This window comes from Asterias rubens, chromosome 10, assembly GCF_902459465.1.
Source record: "Asterias rubens chromosome 10, eAstRub1.3, whole genome shotgun sequence".
In the NCBI taxonomy this organism is placed as follows: domain Eukaryota; kingdom Metazoa; phylum Echinodermata; class Asteroidea; order Forcipulatida; family Asteriidae; genus Asterias; species Asterias rubens.
The window spans coordinates 11,536,858-11,558,532 of NC_047071.1; positions in this window are offsets into that span (position 1 = coordinate 11,536,858).

Sequence of the window (21,675 nt, forward strand, 5' to 3'; positions counted from 1 at the left end):
CCAATAGTCTCCTCTCATTTACAAGATACAACATCTATATCATAGTCAAAGTCCTGGAACAGACTTCAACCTCTCCTAACATTATCCTTGCTCTATGTTGACATGAGCTGAATTCATCCACTCTGTATGTTGCTCCAGCTGACGCGACTCAAGTGAGATATGTTTCTTTCTGTTCATGTTTCGGCGGATATTGATGTTACTTATGTCTTAAATTAAATTCGTGCAATTGATACGATCCACGTCTTGCTTCAGTCTGCTCACTCTACAAGTTCATCGTGGCGAGACATGCCTTAAAGGCACTGGACACCTATGGGTTATTGTCGAAGACCTGTATTCTCACTTTGGTTTATCCCAATTTAACATGCATAACATAACAAATCTGTAAAAAAAATTGACTCAATCGGTCACTCGAAGTTGCAAGAGAATGATGAAAGGAAATAACACCCTGTGCTTTCAAATGTCTAATAAAAGGCTTCGGCCCTAAAATCTGTTATCTGTTTCTCGCGCAATGTGTTAGCCTTCAAGAAAGACTATGATTAGGGTTGAAACGTCAGGCTATTAATTATGTTTTGCATTAAACAATGCCATAGCTATGTATGCATAGGTCATTTTGTTTGGTAAGTGGTTTACAACGTCTAAATTCAATTGTCATAATGTTGTATACTATCAACAGCTCTCCATTGCTCTATACCAAAGTGAGTGTATATGCTAACAGTTATTGTTTAGTAATTACCAATATTTTCCAGTTGCTTTAAACGAATATGCTGTGGTTCTGTTGTCGTCGAAATCCAACTAATAAATCTGACCTTTTTAAGGTTGTGACGTTTGGTATTTGTACTCTGAGGCAGACAGTATATCAAGGTGATATAATGACTTGAACTCTCCTCCCAACGCAATGGAGACGTATGTTATCGCTTTGTGATGATTTACTGTGGATTGGTTGTGTGGCTGGAGAGGGAATCATCATGCATCAACCGTACTCAAAAGGTGGACTGCGGATCTTCAAAATGTTCTCCCGAAACTAGTTCAGGCTTTCTAGACAGTTTTTGTTTCGTTGTCGTCTCGGTGCTTTGGTTTTTATTATCTGTAGGTTTTTATGCTGAAAGGCATTGGACACGTTTGGTAATTACCCAAAATAATTGTTAGTGTAAAAACTTGCTTGTTAACAAGCAATGGAGAGCTGTTGATATTATTGTGAGAAACGGCTCTCTCTCTCTCTCTGAAGTAACACAGTTTTTGAGAACGTGTTTTTTGAGATACAATGACATTTACTAATGAGATACCGCCGAAAATCCGTAGAGAAAGTGTCAACGCATGAAGAATTGAAGAATTGTCTCTATTTTTAGAAATACAGCAACCATTAAACGCTATATAATTATGTATACGCGTGTTAGTCTGGTGTTTAGTCCTCGGTAGACTACCGTTCTGAAGAAAGTTCGGTTTGGATCGAAAGCTAAGGCCATCTACCCTATTCATTATGTATATATATATATTTTGTTTTATCCAGTACATACTATATTATGACCTTATACAATTTAAATCTAAAAACATGACCAAAGAAAAAAAAATGCTCGAATAGTTTCTTCTCGAAATTAACTTTTAGAGTAAAAAATGAAATCGTCAGTGGACATAATTATACTATCGAACAATACAAAATAAGGGAAAATGTCTCGTATTTTAGCGACGCCTGTTGTTATGGAGAGAGGTTCGTGGTTTGATCTTAGTTTAGTATAAGAACAACCCTTTCATTATTGTTTAAAACAAATGTTTATATTGGCCAATAATAAAATCAAAACCACTGTGCATTACTATGTCATCGTCACCGTTTCCTCGACCTTCTCTGATTCCTGTGTAGTTTCCAGAATACATTGAGCGAATTGTTAAGAATCGTGTGTTAGTCTGGTGTTTAGTTCACACCTTTTTATATGCGGCGTTCCTCTGTAGACTACCGTCTTAAAGGCACTGGACACTATTGGTAGTTACTTAAGATAATTGTTAGCACAAAAAAATTACTTGGTAACAAGCAATGGAGAGCTGTTGGTAGTATAAAACATTGTGAGAAACGGCTCACTCTGAAGCAACATAGCTTTTTGAGAAAGGGGTAATTTCTCACTCAATTAATGAAAGACTTCAGCTGGTGCCTTCATATGCATCTAAAAGCATACTGTACATTTTGTGAAGGGTGTTTTTCGTTCATTTTCTCTCACGCAACTTCGATGACCAATTGAGTCAAAATTTTCACAGGTTTGTTGTTTGATGCATCTGTTGGGATACACCAAGTGGGACGACTGGTTTTTGACAATTACCAGAAAGGTGCCCAGTGCCTTTAACCCAAGTACACGCCTGGGAAGGATCGCAATGTAAACAAAATACATTTTACTACACCATAGCTCATAACGTGGGTTTGGTTATAAAGTCTAACAGTTACCTCCGGGAATTCTCCTTAGGTTTCTTACCTGAAGTATATAAAACCAAACCTTAGTTTACTTCATAAAATAGCACCAATTAATCATCGCTGAAACTTGCCGATAGAGGGGTCTAGTTTTGTTTTATATGCCGTAAACTTTCACTACCTAAAGGTATGACTCCCTGTGCGTTTTGGGAGTCCATTCCGTTTGAGAGAATTGACAGGTTGTGTATTCTAAGAGGATTCGGTTACCTGTCTGTTTGCTAGAAACATGGCAGTGTTTTTGTTAGCCGGAGCGCGCCTCAAACATCGAGGAAGTTCGGTTCATCCTCCGTTATGGGGAACTGCGTCACCGGGCACCAGACTAAATGTGACGTAACTTGAAATGAAGGTTCTGTGACGGTTCATTTTTATATGGTTTAATGCGGTACGAATTTGGACGTCACAAATTCGCAGGCAACTCTTATGAAACATTCGCTGCGGAAACAGCCCCACACAGAAACAACAATCACACATGTCTTTACTGAAATCATCAGTAAAGATAGTTACCACTAACATGACATTTTATCATGGATGTGTGTATTTGAGTTTGGCAATTAGTTACATAAATCGTGTGATATTTTCAACAAAAACTTGTTTTACCCACTTATTTTTTACCACATTCATTTTGTGTGCGCATGACCGGGCTTCAGGTTCAGAACGATTCCTTTCTCTTTGTATTAGGTTGAATCTCTCTGTAAAATTGACTCTGATTTATCACCACCGTCATAACTTTTTAGCACTTGTAAATAGCGGGTGTAGAGGTGCATTTTCAGTTACTCCATAAAATAAATAGTTCATGATAAGAAAGCATTTATTGACTTAACTGTCTAGTTATTTGCGTTTAGTGACCCGTTTGCGTCTCGTCGCATCTTTGATACAATTGACAGTGTTTGCTATGCTGGTTTGTTTTATCCTTATTCGATCATTTATTTGGGGTTGATCGTTATATCAGCTGAGGCATGTTTATATCAGTTTAAGTTTATTTATATCATCTTGGAAATTGGGCTCACTATCTTTTTACCCAGCCTTTGTCTGTTTAAAATAGGTTATACACCTTCGGAACAGAACAAAAAATAAAAGTTCAGAGATTTACAAATAACTTACAGGGTTTACACTAGGTAATGGTGAAATACTTCTCTTGAAATATTATTCCATGAAATGCTTTACTTTTTGAGAAAACATTAAAACAATTATCAGTTCTCGATGTCGAGAATTACGGATCTATATCAAACACATGTCAGGACACGGCGAAACGTGCGGAAACAAGGGTGGGTTTTCCCGTTATTTTCTCCGACTTCGATGACCGATTGAGCCTAAATTTTCACAGGTTGTTATTTTATATATAGGTTGTGATACACGAAGTGTGGGCCTTTGGGCAGTACTGTTTACCGAAAGTGTCCAATGGCTTTAATTGAGTTGTGGTATCCAACAGATGGGCCTATTCCAATACCCAGTAACCAATGTCCTATCCTTGATAACCTTCCGGCCTATGTACCATTGACCGAGACAGACTATTTGAATTACATCACCCTTGGTTTAACGGCACATCGATTACGTAATAGCATTGGTTGTGCAAATTATTCATGACGACGATGTTATGTTGATAATTATGGATAATCTAGTAAAAAAAAACTCACAGAGGACATCTAAAGCCAGCCGGCTTCTACATTATCACTGGCGAATAAAACTTTAAAGGGAACATTTACTTTTGGTGTGTCGGACCATTTACTTTTTTTTTAACCGATAGATTGTTTTACTTACATTCATTATGGAGATATTTTATGCAAATAAAACTGCCATGTGAAAATTTAATTTCAAGGTGGTTGCGAATTTTAGATTATCTCAAAAAATATTAAGCGGTAGTATGATGCGAAGGCAAGATCGAAGACCAGTGCCAAATTTCATTACTCTGCTAAGCAGAAATGAGCAGGATATCAGTCACAACTTGTACATTTCGACATGGTAGTTTAGCTCACCTGGTAACCTTATTCTGGTTAGCATAATGTTGTAGTGCTTAACTACTTCTTGTGCTTAGGCAGCTCATGAAGTCGAGCCCCAGTTTCGGCGTTATTTGCGATGTTTACTTCATTTCAATTGCACTCATCGAGAAGTGACAAACATAACATTGTCTGTGCTTATTTTGCATGTGGGCTGTGAACATCAATCATGTGCTATTATATGTCGACTCCGGTGAGCGCAATCGCGTTCTTGATAGTGACCACTGCTTTAAAATGTTTTCCTTGGGTGACCTGAGTGTCACTGTAGGCGTCACTCTCTCGAGTGCTGATTTCTTTATAAACCCCACACTTTATGGCCCGATTTCGCAGTTTTGAAAACCGGTACTATAACTCTGATTTATAACTCCATTTTTCGCCCATGATTTGTCGAAAACATTAAATAAGGGAGGTTCTGGTGTGTTTAAGAAGAAACAACAAAGCCGCCTCCTGCAATGCGAACGCCGTGTTATATAAAGTTCCCTCGAGAACTGGTTTGTTTTATTGGGTAATTTTTCCTTGACGATCGGTTGCTTTTACTAAGATCAAGGTCGTGTGAACATAAAACAGCAGTCGGACACCCAGGGATGTGGGTGTCTGAGTACACCTTTGGTGCACGTCTCGGGGTATAATGATCTACTTTACACTTCGGGTGTAATTGCCGCGAGGCGTTAATTAAATCATTGAGTGATAGCACTTTGATTAGCAATGTATACACACAAACACATCAAGAGGTCGGAGCGGGCTGAGTGTTCATCAGTCACACGTCCATTCAATGTACACTCTGCACTGCGTGGAGCGATGTCTATATTTACATGTGACGAACAACACACCGGTGCGGCCAAAGTAAAAACCATTCTGCAGTCATTGATGGTTTGAGTACATTTCGCATCGCATTGGTTTCAACCGTGCTTACCTTGTTTGACCATGGCGTAAGGACTGAATCCATTGTGAGAGAACGTTTACGTAAAAAGACCTAATTACATTGAAACAAATGCAATGGAGACATACCTGTTGATAGTATAAAACATTGTGAGAAACGGCTCCCTCTGAAATAACATCGTTTTTTAGAAACAGGTTAAAGTCTTCAATCAGGCCTGGAGCCATTGGGGGATTTGAAAGCACACACATGTACGACAATGGGTTTTTTCTTCCAACATTCTCTTGCAACTTCGATGACCAATTGAGTCAAATTGTCCACAGATACACCAAGTAAGAATACTGGTCTTTGCAATAACTAAGGTTTCCAGTGTCATTAACTATTATTAAGCGGTTGTCTAAAACACTCCAAAGCTGTTTAACCAGTATAATCAATAAGGGAACACGCATCGCAATTATTATTGGTGCATAAAATATAGAATAAAAAATCGAAGGAAAAACTGTCCCGGCCTTCGGAAATTAATATGTAATCATCACACATAATATTACTGTCTGTCTAATAACTGTAATCCGTAAGCCCTGACATCTAATTTAGTTGTAATTTAGATGTAATAACAAATGGAACTTTTCTTGCGAAGCCGTATAGCGTAATGTTATTTATTTGTGTCAAAAACAAATTTCATCCCAAGTTTACAGAAGGCTGCTCACTGCGACGATGTGAAACGACGACCCGGGGTGACTGTACAACTTCTCCCCGGGTAGCCCATGTGTGTATGGTAGTCCAAATTGAAACATTTAATTGATATAATAACGTCTCTTTCTGCGTAAACAACATTGAGTAGCCAAGCGTGGCAAGCTCCGTTTCCAATTGATCTTTACTATACACATAGCATACACGAAGTGCAGATGGAATTGAAATTAAATATTAAAAAATATACTTCTTCTTTTTTTGTCTTGTCGAAATGACGGTCTTTAAACGCTCCCATTCTATAGTTTGCAATTCACTAATCATGCAATCAAATCGGGCCGACAAACTTTGAAAAGAGCCTCATTTATTTACAAGCCTATCTCTGTAGATACTGTCCCCGAAAGTCCTTCAAAAAGTCATCCAATTACCTTCAACAGGCCACATATGTATAGCATAAAACCAATGCATCAATCAGCAATGTTTGCTTGGAGAAATCATTACAAGCCGAAGCGCTCGTTTGGAAACTTAGGAATTTCAAAGAAATATCATTAAACAAACAATATTAGGGTGAGCTCGGGGCGTTACGGGGTGCCAAACCTTCGAAAAGCACGAACTGGTTGTTTTTTAAGGGACAATTAATTTGTGCAAACATGCATCGTTCTGTCGTTTGCGATCCTAGATAGAAAGTTTTACCGGGTTTGAGTCGGCAACTTCAAGACGATCTTGCAGTATAAGTTACGGAAACATCCCCCCCCCCATCGAATTGGAATAACAATGTCTATAAAAACTGTAGCCGCGGTCACTAAATGTGTGGTCTGGGTTGTAGGATTTGCCCCCCGTGAAATAAGCCAGGTGGACGGTATGGTGTGACGACCCAGACACGGTGATGTTTGTCTGATCCCGGACTCGCATGTCACACCTTCCCATCATCAGCTCTTCAATTAGTGTTTGTTTATAATTAGGCAAAGGCAAATTAGTATGGTTCACGGGATGATGATGACACTCAGGGGCTGTACGATCGCTTAGGGCGCCCTGTAAACAAATTGACATCACGTTGTCTTTGATGGAAGACCGCTCCGAGTTTCCCCTATAATGTCTTCTTGTCACTTGGGAAGTATAGACAACTTTACGGGCTATGTTTATGGACTCTCAGGCCGGGGTTTTATACTAGAGTGTTTACAAAGGCACACAGCAAATGTATAACTTTCTGACAGGCATAAAATTATTCCTCACAGTAAAAACTGCGGGGGATTATATTCCGTCATGATAATTTAAAGCCCAATGGAAATCCAATTATTGGATATTAACGACACTGTTTGTTATATAGCGACCCAGATATGGTCCTTTTTTAGCTGCACTGTCTCTTGTGATAGTTTTACGGGGTGGGGGAATTTTTACTCCGGGATATTTCATTGCCAAGAAGACTTTTACGGCGCCGATTAAAAATCAGTGAGACGAAGTACATGTTGCTAAAAAACCCCATCGCTGTCAAAATGGAGAAACTATCGCCTTAGTTACCAAACAAGCTATCTGCAGTTTCTAAGTTGTGTTCGGAATACCAGGCTCATTGTGCGAAAAAGAATGAACGTATAGCACACATGCATTTTATGATGAGATTTGAAAATGGCAGCCATTTTTTGACGCCTTCTTGGATTTCGGAAAGAGCTCTAGAATGATTTTTCAGAGACTTTCAGTGCTAGACACTTTCCTGAACATAACCTGAAAAAATTACTTGTTATGAGCTATTTCCGGGTCTGGTCTACATTACACAATGCTCTTGGACTATTTGGTTGCTGAAAACAAAGACACGTGAATGGTCTAATGTTGTATTGAAAAGCAATGTTTTTTTTAATTGATCCGTGTCATGTCCTTGTGATAGAGCTTCTTGAGATTGGCCTCGTTTTAGAGATGTGTCTAAGGCAAGTGTGTGAAAATCATGCTAAAACGGAGTGGAAAACATGGAATTAAAATTTGTTTCATGATCCGATTGTAATTAAATCGTGGGTGCACTTTCCGCGTTTGACGTCCTTGATTCACCCACTTCGACCGGGTTCCCTTTTCATGACTTAGCAATTTGAATTTTTGTCCCTAAGTTTGTTGACAATAATTTTCTTTTCATTCAAATCAACGACCCCACTCTGAAAAAAAGTGAATGAAGTGTTTATATTATGGGATTTGAGACATTGACTGGTGAGGTATCAATATATTTGGTTTGTGGTAACATCACGTGTGTATCTACTTGCTGGGTAGGTTTTTCAGAATTCGGGAGACTTCTCTATAATACACCGCAGAGTTAGAATTCGGGAGACTTCTCAGTTCTGAAAAGAACCGAGTGCAATATTGAAATACCATGTATGCTTTACAACGTCAATTTATTCATGGTGTAAGTCTACATGCATAGTCCAGAGTGTAAATTGTCATGTACTTGTGTACAACGTCCCTTCCCAGTCACCTCTTGAATTAGCTTAAACCTACATGGTCAGTTAACAGTATCGATCCCAGACCATGAGTGATTTGTTATTTCATACGGGGGCTAATCTCGCTTAAGGCGTTCGTTGTAACACCCGCTTATCGATCGGGCGACGGACAAACTCGTCCTTCCAGAGATCTGTCACGGATCTGTGTGTTGTCCTTTTTTTTTTTTAGCTGTCCAAACGTAAGTCCCCCGCTCCTTTTGACAACAAATTAAGCTGATTCGAGTTGCGGTTATTGTTTCAGTCAACTGGACATTCATATTAATCGAAACGTAATCATGGTGGCCAGGTGTCACCGCGCGGCGTTGTTGGTTCTACCAGGTTGGGGGTTGGACTGTGACGTCACGGCAATCGTAGTTACATTGACCTGTCATGTTGTCCGTCGTGTTGGAGTTTTGGGTGTTCTGAGCTTTGAAGAAGAAAATTCTTCCTCCATGTTTCGGTGAGCTCCCGTTGGAATTGTCCTTGATCAAAGCAAAAGTTGTTAAAGGCACTTGACACTATTGGTAACTACTCAACATAATTGTTAGCATAAAAACTAACTTGGTAACGAGCATTGGGGAGCTGTTTTAAAACAGTGTGAGAAACGGCTCCCACTGAAGCAACGTAGTTTTTGAGAAAGGGGTACTTTCTCACTCAGATATTAACAGAATTCAGGCCTGAAGCCCTTTATAGACATCTGAAAGCACACAAGTTTGTGCAACAAGAGTGTTGTTTTTTCAATATTGTCTTGCAACTTTAATGACCAATTGAGTCCAAGTTTCTACAGATTTGTTTTGTTATGCACATGTGTTGATACACCAATTGGGGATTATTGTCTTTGACAATATTACCAAAAGGTGTCCTCTGCCTTTAAAGCTAGTGAATTTTTGTTTTTATAAAATGAATGACAGTTATTGTCGGGGTTCGCTAAAGTTAAGCTTGGCTCCCCATCAAACATGGGTCTGTTTCTTCCTTCTATAACCCATACGAACACGTGTGCGACATTCCAAGAGAAAAACAATCCGAATACCAATAGCCACCTTTGGCTAAATTAAACAATGCCCTTTTCCGTTTACCAACTTGTATAATTTACGGCAGCTCTGCTAACAATAGCGGGAACAGGACCAAAGTTAAGTCTCTAAATCCCTAAACTTTTCCCACTCTAAAGTTTTTGTTGTGGTCGAGACATTTGTGTTGGGCAACGGCTGTTTTATTTGTCATATTCCTGTGTGAAGTTTTCGTGCAAGTCGATTTGTGTCTGGAGGTAAGCGAATCGTTGTGAATGCAAGCAGTTTCACTTCTTCTTTTTTTTTTGAAAGATTATCTGACATTTGTTTTTCTTATATGAGGCATAACAATTTCCCTCGAAGATACAGTTGTGTGTATCACGACATGAGTTTGAAATTATCTGTAAAAGAAAACAAATAATTTAAATAATGAAATTGAAGTGTATATTAATTATCCAGTAGTATGACTCTGCAAATAAGATACATTTGCTGGAACATATTTCAATCTTGGATGTTGGAGTCTTCGAATCAGATCTTGCCGTATTATACTTGGGAAATTCCGCGCAAAAAAAGTGAGTTCTTGCAAATAATGTGTCATGGTTCACTCTGTGGTTAAAAAGTGTTCTGTCGGTCAACTTAATTATTTTGTTTTACTGACATGGCTTTTTAGCATATTTGTAAAGTGAGAAGTTGCTTTAAAGGATTCGGGTTCTTTTTCAAAATGTCCACAGATTTACATAAAACTTACAGGGTTTGAAGATAATGATTGCGGAAAGCTTCCCTTCAAAAATTACTAACTAAGGTTGTGTAGTTTTTGAGAAATAGTAAAACAAGTCACACAATCATTTTGGTCTCATGAGACCAAAATGATTTTAGCATGTAAAATCCCCTTAACCAGTTATGATATTATACCAAAACCATAGCATAACTGGTTAGTACGTTTTCACATGCTAAAACTGAGACGAAAATTACTACTTTTACTCATTTCTCAAAAACTACAGCACCTCAGTAAGTAAAATTTCAAGGGAAGCTTTCTACTTTCATAATCTTCAAACTGTGTTAGTTTAATTTAAATCTGTGGACATTGTGTTTTTTGTTAGGAAAAAGTACATATACCCTTTAAGTTTGAACAAATAATTTCCTCCGTGGTAAAAAAAAGATCTTGCCGTGGAAGGCAAGCAAACTGTTTTCTTATTCTACCAAAACGAAAAAGAAAGAAAAAAGTCGTCGTTTTTTTTATTTCGGTTCAGTATCGCGACTGCTCGTACACAGTCAATTCAGTGACTGTAGTATAGTACTTTATGTAATGTTTTGCAATTCTCTCTCCCTCTCTCTCTCTCTCTCTCTCTCTCTCTTCTCAACACTCAATCTTATTCTGATCGATTAGCTTGTCAGTCTGCCTTAACACTAGAGGTGTCACCCAGGGCCTGCCTTATTTACAAAAGGGGAATGGGCTGACAATTGGGCGACGTGTGAAACTAGTAATTGGTTTTTACCTACCTAAATAAATACCAATGACGGGTTTTCAAAAGGGGCTTCCGAGCGAACAGGGGAGGCTTCAGTCCCTTTGTCATGGGGGACGGACAGTTTGGGCACTCGGGAATAAAAGAGAAAAAAGCTGATGAGGAACTTTGTAAGTGACATGATTGTAAATGGGGGATGGGAAGGGGGTTGCCTAGACTATGCTACCGTGCACTCCACGTGCCCTCCAGTGTACATTGAAAAGTTGGTGGTTGGGAACGAAATGTTCACTATATTTCGATGAAAGTTTACCGTGAAAGTTTTCACTCGTGTACACAAATTTGTCGTGGAATGTACATGTATTTGCTGAAGCCCTACGTATTACCTGCCCAAAATTGGCAGAAGCTCTAAACTGATATAAGTCAATAACTGTACATAATCTTTTAAACAATTTTTCTGTAAACACTTCCCTTTTAATGTTTTTATAGTGTATATTATTGTTGTGTGTCAGCATAATATCAATTTTACATTTAGGGGTTTACGGGGTTGTTGTAGTATCTGTGCTATAGCTCCTTTAAATCAGAAGGTTAACGCTCTATTTTTGGATTGTGTATAAGGCCATTAATTTGTTTTTTCCATGGCTTTGCAGTATTTATGTACCTTAAGTGGGGTGTTGTGGTTTGAATAAAAATGTACTCGTTGTTCGTAAAAAAAATATATAAAAATCCAGCTCCCGGTCAGGATTCGTAAGAATTCCTGTTCCCACTCCGACCCTTTTATCGGTCAGGCTGACCAGGTTACTGGTTAAAAGTTTAGATTTTGACCCGGACTCTGTGTCAGGTTGAAAAAGTTCCGGGTCAATTCGACACAGACAAGGGTTGGGCCCTATCATGCGACTCGGAGTTCTGATTAATGTTGACCCATATTTGAGTCTGTAAATAAAGTACTGCGAGTTAAAGATGTTGTGGGTGTGGGTAACCTTTAGAGGAGTCATTCTGAATAATTGAAATCTTTGGAAAGGTTAATATATATTTGGTTTGCGGTAGCACCATGTGTTTATCTACTTGTTATTTTGAGAGCTTGTCTTGCGCACTCGTACTACTGCAGAGTAGATTTTTGGGGAATTCGGGGAACTTCTCTGGAAAATAACTGCTTTTTTTGGCGGAAGGTGGAAACTCGGCCGGGACTACTTTCGAAAGTTCATCACCCGGTGCCACTTTAAACTATTTTATTAACCTTTCTAAACTGGCGAGGCTGACAAGTCAAAACTAGAGCTTGTTAACGTTACATCGCCTCTCGTATCCTATGCTCTCATCCACAGTCGACAATTTAGACCATCAATGTATATAGACACTAAAAGCATGTGTGCGATAAAGCTAATCGTGTCTCTGCTTTTAAACTTGTCAAGTCATATTTGCTCTCTCACGAACTAAATTCCAGAAGTGAAAAAAGGGCAAATACAGACTGTACAACACGCTCGGGTACTTATAAAGTCTTGTTACCGCACTGATGTGAGGTCATGAAGACTAGCACATGCGTATCCGATGTATCCTTTGAAGCACACACTACCGCCACACTAAATCAGCAAGCTTTTGTTGGTTTTTAATTCTGGCAATATTTGAATTCCGCGACCGTCATCGGAAAACCAACTATTGAGTCATCTGTCGATCTATAGCGAGAAAGTGCCTCTGACCTGTTAGGGTTTGCACTGATGACGAGTGAGTGTGGCAGACACGTGTAGAATGGCAATATACTCGAACATCCGTCATTATTGACTGGAGGGACAAACAAAAGGGAAAGAAGAAACAATTGGATTAAACTATCATGGCCAAAGAAAGTTTCTTAAAGCCACCGGATACTACTGGTAATTACTAAAAAATGTTTGTTAGCAAAATAAATGTTGATATATCTTATTCCCGCAGTGTTGCTTTTATGGGGATAAAGTTATGTGCCTATAGAAATGCATTAGAACGCCACGACAGGTACAATATTGAAGGCACTGGACACTTTGAATTAATTTTACAACAACTTGCTTGGTTTTGAGCAACGGAGAGCTGTTGATAGTACAACATAATATTGTGAAAAACGGCTCCCTCTGAAGTAACGTAGTTTTTGCGAAAGAGGTAACTTCTCACTCAAATAACAAAATACTTCAGCTTTTTAGTATGCATCTGAAAGCACACAAATAGTACATCAAGGGTGTGTTGTTCTATCAATATTCTCTTGCAACTTCGATGATCAACTGAGCCAAAATGTTCCTACTATAGGTTTGTTATTATGCATATGTTTGGATACAACAAGTGAGATTACTGGTCTTTTACATTTTACCAAGAGTGCCCAGTGCCTTTAAACAGCATTGCTGTCCAAAGACAAGCTTTATTTCCTGTACTTAATTTTAACAATTGTAGCTGGAAATTGTGCCCTTTTGGTTTGACCCTTCTTAACGATCGCGCTGGAATGATGTCCGTTTGTGCGTGACTGCGGAGCTTCGAAGCAACAACCGGGCGGGGGGAAGAGAGCGCCCAGGCCCGGTGAAGTGAGTCGAGAAAATCGGATGGTATTTACGGGGCGCACGGCGCGCAGGAGTTGGCCAGGAAACTGGGGATTGATAGAAAGCTGCAATCGTCGTTTTAGTCGACATCAAAAGACTTCGATCCAGCAGATGTTTTCCCACGCAAGGGAGAAAAAAAAGATGGCGAGAGGTTGATTCTTGTGTTTTTTGTTTGTCTTTGTTTTCTTGTCTTCTCTTCTTTTGTGTTTAGCGGGTATCGCCTGGAGGCGAACTTGGCCTTGCTGGGAGCGAGAAGAATTGTCTCTCTGTTTGGAAGAAAGCAGAGAGGGGAAATTAGAGAAACTAGCCTTTTCAAAAGATGAATCATAGTTATTTACCGATTTTAATTTGTTTACCAGACGTGGACAACAGTTTATAAACAAACAATTGACATTGGCTAAGTGAATGGTAATATTAAAGAGGGGTAAACCTTGAGTCTTGAATAGCTATCCATATAATAAACAGTTATACACTGCTCTTTGAATCAATTTTGTGTAAAGACTATCTTAGTTGGCCTCGGTCATCGATGATCAAATCATGTTGTTGGTTAAGATATTACTAGTAACAAATATGGATACTGAGCCCTGATTGTTTCTTTCAAATAAGCAAACAAGTGACAATGGGTAAGTGAAATCAGTATTAAAGAGAGGTAGGCATGAAGTATTAAATGGTTCAATTCAAATCTTTGTTCATCATGAACATCACTTTCTCGGTTTGCACATTAAAATACAGTATTAAAAATAGCAAAAATACATACATGAACCTTAGAAATTTAAACAGCAACAAAAATGTTTTAATTTAAAACAGTAACAGTTCAAAGGTCAAAGATGATCAAATTAATTATGTTGTTAATGTAGGTATGTGATTATACTGGATACTTAAGCATACTTGGTTTTTCAAATGTGTACACGAAAGAAGTGATATGTTTTATCTGATAGTATGAACGCGAGTATTGGACTGATGTAGTTGACATAAAGGCACACAACACATTTGATATCAATCATAGACTCATCCCACACTGCTGTTGGGGGGGGCCAGTCTTCTCACTTGGTATCTCAACATAGGCACAAAATAACAAACCTGTGAAAATTTGAGCTCCATTGGTCGTCGACGTTGCGAGATAATAATGAAGGGAAAAAAACACCCTTGTCACACGAAGTTGTGTGCGTTTAGGTTGATTTCGAGGTCTCGAAATCAATTAAAATTTTACTAGGAAATTACTTCTTTCTCAAAAACTACGTTACTTCAGAGGGAGTCGTTTCTCACAATGTTTTATACTATCAACAGCTCTCCATTGCTTGTTACCAAGTCAGTTTTTATGCTTACAATTATTTTGAGTGCTTACCAATAGTGGCCAGTGCCTTTAAAGGCACTGGACACTATTGGTAATTGTCAAAGACCAGTATTCTCAAATGACTCAAGTTACCATGGTGATACTGACCAATGTTCTTCAGTCGGCGAATCCAAGTAATGAAATCAGGATGAGGACTCGAGGTCTGGAGACCTGAGGAGGTTCCTCAAACCAAGTATCCTGGCCAATCGGGAGGTTTCTAGAAACAAGTGCTGGCCAACCAGAAGGTTCTTAGATACTAGCGCTGGCCAATCAGGAGATTCAAAGAAACGAGCGCTGGCCAATTAGGAGGTTCTTGGGAATGAGAGCGGTAAATGCTGACTGCCTTCGTCGGAAAAGAAGCACTCTAAAAAAAACCGTATAGGCCCGGACATGTTTTGTTTTGCTATATACATGTTTAAACAAAACTTACTTTAGTAACGAGCAAGGGTAGCTGTTGGTAGTATAGGACATTTTAAGAGACGGCTCCCTCTGATGAAGTAACCTAGGTTTGAGAAAGAGGTTGTTTCTCACTAAAATATTGGAATCTGAGAAAGACTTCAGTCCCTGAAGCTTTCTCATTTATCTAAAAGTACACAACTTTTGGCGAAAATTAGTGGGGTTTTTTTTGTTTTTTTTCGGGTTTTTTTCATGCAACTTCAATGACCAATTATTGATTCATAATGTTCACATATTTGTTATGGTACGCATTTGGGATAGGGCCCCTACACCAAGTGAGATAACTGTTTTTTGACAAGTACCGAAGGTAGCTAAGCTTTCTTTAAATTTTACTATTTTTTAGTTTTGCCAGGTGATCGATCGGCACTTCAAAAAGCTCACCTTCTCGCTGTAACAACGAAAGGGCAACACCGATGTATTGAATTCCGCAAACCCACTGCCTGTTCTTACTTGTTGAGAGGGTAAAACAAGCGAAGACGACATTACCATGGGAACGACTCGCTCAGAGAGGAACCGTTCCTGACAGGTGGGAGAGTTGGGTCAATGCGGGACACGGAAAGCCCCTCACTGGGTAACAATAAAACTCCAATCGTAAGGTGATTCCAACTCGTTATCGCTACACCACCACCCAACTAGTTCCAGTTGCACTTTGAGCGGATAACAACATTATTAACTTGAAGGGGGAGGACAGAAATGTTAGTAATTTCCAAACGCGGCAAGGGATTTTTTTATCTCTCGTCTGGGATATATGGCCAAATGAAAATAAGACAATGTTTAGCGTCTCCGCCCGCTTCTTTTTAAGAGGCTGCCTCCTTTTTAAATTCTTTTTTTAATGAAATTTGTTACCAGAAAAAAAAGTTTTGCTAACGACAAAATGATAATTTGTTATTTTATTTTATTATTTTTTAAATGGCCAAGCCGTTTGTACTTATAACCGTGTCGGGCCATTTGAAAACAAAATCCTTTTTCGTTTGTTTTTTTTTTCAAAAATGGAGGACGCTTTACGTGTTTGTTTTTTGTTTTGGCCTTAAGCTTGGTTCTCAACCAAAATTTGTTACATATACATTAGAATGGACACAGTTTATGGACTGTATCAGGGTTTTCTGATCAGGGTTCAACGGCGTCTCCACGGGGAGGGTACAGTTGGGAAATTAGTGGGGAATTTGGTCCGCAGTGTTTTGTCTCGGACTCGTGGTGTTTCTATGGATTGTTTCTCGGGGTGGTCCGAGGCTCTCAACGGCACGCGATATGCCCCCTGACAGCATGGATCCGCGGAAATACTTCCATACGAAGAAACTGTAAATAAATAGTAAACTTGCGAGTACAACCTTGTGGTTTGTTTGAGTGTTGGCTCTGCGAAGATCCGGTTCGTTCTCGATGTTTCGAAAAGTATACACAGCTCGTCTTCAGGTCTGGAGAAATAAAAATAGGAAATACTTCCAGCTGCATGCATTTGTTTGCTAGTTTTTTGGGAGGTTCCTTGCTTTTTGGGGGTTTGGTGATGGCTTTATTGATCAAGTTGATTTATTTGCTCGGGCTGGTTGATTTTTGGTTGATTGGTGGCTCGTTGACTTGATTGGTGGCTTGTTGATTAGTTGATTGGTTTTGGGGGTGGCTGGAACTTTTGTTTTATTGGTTGGGTAGCTGAGGCTATCGTTGATTGAGTGATAACATATCGAGTGACGGCCTTTATTTTCTGCTTGGCTTGTTGATCTGTCCTGGTTATGTAGCTGAACTATAGTTTGTTTTTCTGTGTAGCTTGTTCATACTAGTGTTTATCTTTGGTTGATTTACTGGTCGATTATAGTTTGTGCATTGTTTAAGTGGTGTAACTTTTGAGAATGAGGTAATTGTTCACTCAAATACACCAGGCCTGCAGCCTATTTCACTAAACTTTACGCAACTGCGTAAGTCCACTTGCGCAACGTTTATGGAGCAACTTGTGCCATAAACGTTGCGCAATTAGTGGACTTACGCAGTTGCGCAAATTTTCGTGAAATCGGCTGCTGAAGTCTTTAATTGGGTCTGTGGAAGCAAACATCTTTGTGCAACTTCAATTACCAATAGATAAAAATGTTCACATGACTGTGTGTACTTTTACGCATAAGTATGCTGAGATACACCAAGTGACAATACTGGTTTTTGACCATGGCCCAATTTCATAGAGCTGCTAAGCACCCAAATTTGCTTAGCATCAAATTTTTTGCCTTGATAAAAACAGGATTACCAAACAAATTTCCATGTGATTTTCAGGATAAGTAAACAACAGCTGAATACTTGTAACAAGCAGTATGCAACAAATGGAAATTTGGTTGGTAATCCTGTTTTTATCAAGGAAGAAATTTCGTGCCAAGCAAAATGTTGTGCTAAGCAGCTCTATGAAATTGGGCCCATGCCAAAGGTGCCGCTAAGGTAATGTGTGCAGGCCGTGTTGAGGATCGGCCCATTTGGGTTTGTACTCAACTACAAAAGTAATTTCTCAACAGTCCTTCACACCTCCTAATCCTTAATTTGTCTGCACTGCCATTAATTTAATGATTCCTACAGTGGGCCACTCCCGACAAAATATTTGGTTAAACCGTGACCAATCTGTTGATGTTGTCCCCCTCCGTTGGTGACCTCTTCACGCCCGGGGTCAGCCCCGTAAAACAAGCAGACAATAAATTTCCAACCGGTGTTGAATTTGATAAAACAATCATTTGGCGTTGAAATAAAAGCAGGCCTGATACTTCACGGAGGCAATGGAGGCGACTTGCCTCCATGCCCCCCTGCTCATTGGCCTTGGTGCCCTTAAAATGCTCCAGCACAAATTTACAACTTCCTCATTGGGGATAGGCCTACCCTTTACCAAGGAGAAAATGCTTAGGTGCCCTTGCCCTTAACGAAGCATACGGAGCGATGGAGGCGATTGCCTCCATGCCCCCTGCTCATTGGCCTTGGTGCCCTTAAAATGCTCCAGCAGAAACTTACAACTTCCTCATTGGGTAGGCCTACCCTTAACCAAGAAGGAAAATGCCTTGGTGCCCTTGCCCTTTCAAAAACGAAGCATACAGGCATGCAAAGGGTGCGTGTTGGAAGTGGGAGAGGTTTGGTGACAACTGGTTTGTTAGCTTACATAATTCACTCGTGTATTTTTGTTTTTCCTGTCACAGAACAGTCATTTTCAAACATTGATTGTCAGTTGTAATCATCGCTGCTAGGTATTATTAGGAGAAAAAAACGAAGAAAAAAAAAACACTTTGATTGCGTGCAAAATCCATATTGACATTACCACGATCTCGGCTATTGATGTTTCCCAACCAAACGGGAGCTGGCGAAATTGGTTTCTTTTGAAAAAGAGTTACTTCTGCGTAGTTATGTATAGACGCCAACCCAATAGCACATCGTGCTAATTAGGAATGCAAATATTAACTGTGTAACCAGATACTGTGTGGAGCTTCTCTTCTGAAGTAAACCCCCCGTACATCCCCCCCCCCCCCCCCGTGGTACTTTATTCCCAATACGGATGGCCAACTCCGGTTACTGTCGCCAAACTCCGTACGTGACTCAAATAATCAACTTGCAAAACGATATTTTAAAGCTCAATAATGACACCCAAATCCTTCCACCCGCCTACCAACCCCCCACGTACAAGACAAGAGAACAAGTTGAAAGAACACCACTGAGACCCCAGGAAGCCCTTGCTTCGATTCCAAATGCTATATTGATACTTTGCCAAAACATATATACACTACCGACGATCCTAAGGGAGTAATTATAGCAAATATACTTTCTCCAACTTCTTGCCCACCCAAAAAAAAAGGGGGGAGAAAAGAAACTGACTGCACTGTATTTGTATAGCACGAATAAAAGGCACTATTCTCTGCGGAAATCTACTAAGAAAACGACTTCCAGCGGCTTTTGTCCGTTGCTCTTTTCTTGTCACGAAAGTAACCCCCCTTTTACATACACGGACCGGCCAGGTGTGCGGATCGCCTGAGTCTCTCGGCTTGTGTGCCCGCACGTCTTCAATAGAAATTTATTTACGTTGCCGCTAATTTGCTTTTTTCTAATTATTTAGAGCGAGGTGTGGGAAGGATTCCGGCCTGGATTGATTTTCAATAAGCCCTTGACAGGTAGCGGACAAAAGGTTGGTGTCAACGTTGTAGGTTTACCGGGTGTTGTCTTGAGTTTATAGAGAGCTGTCAATCACTCACCCAGTTTAAGAAATGTTACACCTGGTTTTAGCTGTATTTATAATTATTCATAATCAACGACCTACGGTGGTATGATGACATATGCTTCACCCTCGTCCACTATAATCAATGTTTGCAAAAGAGATTAATTAAACATACTCTATTGGAAGTTTCTATCAATTAGTATTTACGGAGAGTGACAATAAAAGATCATCTGCCATAAATGGAGTTCTGTCCAGGGTTGAATGATTTAGCGAACACGTCTTAAAGCCATTGGACACTATCGGTAACCAGTATTGTCCAAGGCCCACACTTCGTGTATCACAACTTATATATATTTAATAACAAACCTGTGACAATTTAGGCTCAATCGGTCATCGGAGTCGGGAGAAAATAACGGGAAAACCCACACTTGTTTCCGCACGTTTCGCCGTGTCATGTCATTTGTTTCAAATAAATCCGTAATTCTCGCTATCGAGAATTAATATTGTTTTAATGTTTTTTTGTTTCTCAAAAAGTAAAAAGTAAACCATTTCATGGAACAATATTTCAAGTGAAGTCTTTAACTATTACCGTACGTAAACCCTGTAAATTATTATTTTTATTTTTTTCTGTACCGAAAGTATATGGCTATAATGTGCTGTAGTTGAACAGGTCTTTACGTGTGACTGGTTTCAAGGCCAGGTTGTCTCTTGTGGTGTTTTGAACAGCAAACACCATTTTTTTGTAAATCAAATGTAAAACCACAAATCCACCTATAATGCCAAGGTAATAACTCACAAATACATTAGAAAAGCCGAACCGCTATCCCAGCAAACAGTGCATTGATTATATATCAGGTTTAAAAAAAATACAAAACAACCGAGGGCCGAGGTTTACAAATATTTATTACAAAAAAGTGATATCAAAAACGAGTGATGTAATTAACCGAATTAGAGATAAAACATTATATCTACAATATAAATCAAAAAAGCAATATACAATTCTTTAAAAAAAGGGGACCGATGACCTATAATACATTACTTATGAAAAATATTGTATTATTGAGTGAGACGTTACCTGTTTCTCAAGTTTACTTCAGAGGGAGCCGTTTCTCACAATTATTTATACTATCAAGAGCTCTCCATTGCTCGTTACAAAGTAAGTTGTTATGCTTACAAATTCAACAAAAGGAATCTAGAAGTTCACGTTGTATTGAAACGGTCACTACAATCAAGTTCAAACGTGGACACGTCCTCTTACTACAACTAATCCATGGTTTGCACACACAGACCGCTCGAGTTGTGTCAGAAAAGGGACACATTTATTTTCTCTGGCCCCCTTTTTTATTATAGGTCAATTCAAGCCCTTTTATGAGCTTGGACTTTTTCCTCCGAGTCCCTTCTTCATAGTGAGGGTTGGGGACCAAACACCAGATAATTTGTTTGCTTGTTTGGGTCTTTTATTTTGCTTGTCTTCTCCTTATATTTGATGAGGGATCAGTTTAGAGTTACCCTTAATTCGTGTGAGCCAAAAAGTTTAAGCTCGATAATGATGGTCATTTTAACTGTAGGCTTGTATAAATGCGAAAAGTTTACGCAGAGAAACTACCACCAACAGTTGCATCTGAACACATTTCTTGTATGGGCTTTCTGAGTGTGTGTGGTAATCGAACATGACCCTCGCGGACAAATTAATGTGCACTAATTTTGGGATTTTGAAATAAATTGTTTGCTTCGGGAATTTTGTCTGGTGGACATCTACATTTTGATTGTTCATGCCCCGTACACAGTGAAGCATGATACTTGTATCTAGGGCAACAGGCTTGCAAGTTGAAGTTCAGTTTCGACATAATAAAACAGCTGATCAATTTCATGCAGTTTCCAACCATCGTTCATGGCGATTTCTCAAATTGAAAGAAAAGATTGAAAAACGAAAAGAAAAACTAAAACACCTTTACAAATATTAAGACCAACGTTCTGCCCCCAACCCCATACGCCAGCGGCATCTGGTGAAATACGCACTGTGGAAAGGCATAATTAGGTGCTAAGGGGGTTGTCCGGGGTCGCTCCCATCAAATAAAAACCAGAGAGAGACTGATTGTAATCAGTAAATCAAAAAAAAATGCAGTTAAATATGGCCCCAGGGGTGGCAAGCATTGATCCGGCGTTGTTAGTGGGTATATATTATTAGAGGTCATAAAAATGCGGGAACTCAGAAAAAAAACGCTTGCTTGTCAAACGCCTT